The sequence below is a fragment of the Galeopterus variegatus genome, unplaced genomic scaffold (genome assembly GCF_000696425.1).
Source record: "Galeopterus variegatus unplaced genomic scaffold, G_variegatus-3.0.2 Scaffold9975, whole genome shotgun sequence".
Taxonomy (NCBI): Eukaryota; Metazoa; Chordata; class Mammalia; order Dermoptera; family Cynocephalidae; genus Galeopterus; species Galeopterus variegatus.
In genome coordinates this window covers 57544-61225 of record NW_007736086.1, presented here as the reverse complement: position 1 = coordinate 61225, position 3682 = coordinate 57544, and the positions used below count along the sequence as shown (strand labels likewise).

At 32.3% G+C, this 3682-nt stretch overlaps 1 pseudogene; it reads right to left on the bottom strand.

The window, feature by feature from the left end:
- The window catches only part of LOC103609710, a 14990-nt pseudogene that overhangs the window by 4711 nt on the left and 6597 nt on the right, over window positions 1–3682 (bottom strand).

The window sequence follows — 3682 nt, the reverse complement described above, 5'->3', positions numbered from 1 at the left end:
AAAAAAAAAAAAAAAAAAAAAAAAAAAAAAAAAAAAAAAAAAAAAAAAAATTCAGGAACAGTGTTGTATTTTTTAAAAAAAAATGCATGACCTTGGGGGATCACCCCCTAGAGAATCTTGATAGGGGTTTGCAATGAGCTACAAACAAGACAATTAGAAGTCCTTTCTTCCTAATTTAGAATATCATTAATTTTAAGTCATTGTATCATATGGGAAGGTTGAAAAAATTGTTTATCTGGTTTTAGAAAAATAGGAATAACATTAGTCATACAATTTAATTCATTATGTATTCATTATAAATATAAAACTGACAAAATTCACAAATTGCAAATCACAGTCCTATTTCAATAAACCAGACATAGTACAATTAGTGAGTTTTGCTGCTTCAGTTTCTTTTATATTCCTAGCTTTGTAAGTCAGAATTTTTTGTAAGGAACTCACTCAACAACATTCTGCATATCGACATGATATTGTGCCCTTGTCATTTAACATTCTATATTAATGTTTCATTTTTTAATTAAAACTCATTTTGAACATACATTTTTTTAGTGAGGCAATTAATAGGTTTGTTGAATGATAGAGTTTATCATTTTTCTGTTGCAGTATTTCTATCTGGAATTATATCAGGAATCTATGGGGATATACACTTACAGATTTCTGTTAATGTGCATGATTTAGACAAATTGTCCTAAGTTATATTTTATGAAAAAATGTTCTACTTTAGTTTTTTAATTATACTTTTACTGAATATAAACTACAAGACATGAAGTTAAATTTTTTCAACCCATTGAAGATATCTTCTCACACTTGTGCCTGCCATTTTTGCTGATGGGCAGTCAGCTGTCAGTCAAATTGCCACTTTGAAGGGAGATTAGAATTTGTTTCTGTTGCTCTTTTTAATGTAATTTTCTTTTTGATTTCTTGTGTTTTCTACCCTTTTACTGTTATGCTGCATAAAAATATATATGTATTTTGATGTCCTTTAATTCTGGATAATTTTTAACAATCATCCCTTCAAATATTATTTCTTCTTTATTATTTTTCTCAACTTCTGTCCAATTAAATGTTTGTCCAAGCCATAATTCTTTAATAGAATTATTACAGCAACAGGTAACCCTAATGCTGATGAGATTATATAGGCACTTTGTTATGACAATATTGGGATTGCAGAGCAATAAGGAGAGAATGGATTTGTTTTTTAGTAAACAGCATATTGCAGTGGAATATTAGTATGAGTAAAATTAAAGTGGTTAATCAGTGCTGGCGCTGATCATCTCTCTGCTATGCTGGGTTTGACTCAGAACATATGCACTCACCTTCCCATATGTTCTCATTTCAGGACCAGGTGGAAGGGGCACTTGCTATTGGTAATGTGTGGTTCTACAGGTAGAAAGCATAAGCACATGGAGAAAACATTCAAACCACACGGGGTCATTTAAATCTTTTTCTATAGTTTGCAAGACTTTCACACACATTCTATTATTCCAGGCAATCACATGGGAATTGTCCTCTTTCTGCCTAAGGGGAAGCATGACAAAGACAAAGAGAAAACTCACAGTGTTTTACAAATAAAACAATCTGTGATACACCTACAACTCACACCATCCATGAAAAAAAATTTAAAAAATTGGAAGACCAAAAACATTCTTGAATATAATGCAAAGGAATATCTTTTTGACCTGAAGCATAGATAAATGCAATCTTTAACAATTGCAAAACAATTACAAGAGGAATATAGTGGACTAAGATAAAATTCAAATTTGTTGTTTATCAAAGAATATTAAGTAAGTAAAGAGTAAATCCAAAATGCAAATATATATTCAAGGTATAGAACACACAACGGGATAATACTAGTAATATACAAAAAATTCATATATTTATAAAGAGAAATAATTTAAGGGAAGACTGGTAAATTGGCATATGAAGGCACTTTACGGAAGAAAAAAACTCAGTAAAATATTATAATGTGCCCTACCTCAACAATAATAAACATTCAAATTAAAGCTATAACAAAATGTTTTACATAAAGCAAACAGGTGTAAATCCTAAAATCTGATAATACTAACTGCTGGTGAGTAAGAGGATAATAACTTAAGAATTAGCACACATTGCTAGGAAGGTTGAAAAAATTGTTTATCTGGTTTTAGAAAAATAGGAATAACATTAGTCATACAATTTAATTCATTATGTATTCATTATAAATATAAAACTGACAAAATTCACAAATTGCAAATCACAGTCCTATTTCAATAAACCAGACATAGTACAATTAGTGAGTTTTGCTGCTTCAGTTTCTTTTATATTCCTAGCTTTGTAAGTCAGAATTTTTTGTAAGGAACTCACTCAACAACATTCTGCATATCGACATGATATTGTGCCCTTGTCATGTAGCACTTTTATTAAGCACAACTTAAAGCTAACCATAGCATAAGTCTCATTTGTCATAAGACCCTAAATATAGACACCTTCTCCTTAATCCTGACTTCCATAGAGTAAAGGAAAGAGATTTTGAAATACATTTCTTTATGAAACCCCCTGAAGTGAAGTGAATCAGAATGTATTCATTATATGTGTATTAAATCAGAGGTAATTTTGAGACATTCCGGGCACTAAAAACAATGACACATGCAATATTTAACTGATTTAAAACATAAATCTATATTCACTTAAAGAGAAACTATCGCTAAAAACATATACAAAAAAAATTGAGCACAGTTGGTACATAGGTAGATATACATTACTTTGACTTATATTAATTGAGAATGCTGTATGGAGTTAAATAACTTCCTGACTGTCTCTTTCCCAACTTTGCTCATGAGATCCCCATGGAGATGATAACTCTGAATATCACATTGTTCACTTTGACCAGGAGCCATGAGCTTTGGTAGTTGGGCACGTGGTAGAGAAGGAGGATGGCCCCCAAAATGGTGATGTGAGTCAAGTGGAAAGCACAGGTGGAGAGAGCTGTCCAAAGTACACCAGTAAATGATATCTTGATAGTGACAACTATAATAGCTAGAATGATCAGGAGGCTATAAGCCTTGTTTAAGTTATGAATGAATAAACAAGCCATGTGTCTATGTAGGACTCAGAGTAGGATTCACTGAGTACAGAAAGTGCTCACAACCATTGTGATTTATGATGTTACATCCACAGTAAAATAGTTTCCAAAGGGAATATTTGAGTGTCAAGGAACCGAGTCCACCCCGTATGTGAGTTTAAGCTACAAGGAGACTAAAGAGCTTATGAGATATAGCAACTAGAGTAAAGTTGGGGATTGCAAACAGTGACAAAGTAGTCATAGAAAGTCAATGCTGGCATGAACAATTCTATAACCACAGATGCGTATCCAGTGAAAAATTGTGACCTACATCCTTTGAAGAAGATACATTTGTTTTCTACAAGTAAGATTTGTATCAATTTATGTGTGGATACATTGGAATGACAAATACTCAATGAAAATAAAGGATGACAAATATTCAATGAAAATAAATGGCTGCGGAAAAGTACATGGATGTATGAAGACTGAGATTGTTCCACATGACCACAGGTATTCAGTAGTTCCCCACCTGAGTAACTGTGTAGATGTGTAAGAACACCAGAATGTTGGGTGCCTGCAGGTGTGGATAATCTGAGAAGACCAACGATATGAATGTGGTCACAGTGCCCTGGTTTCCTTCAT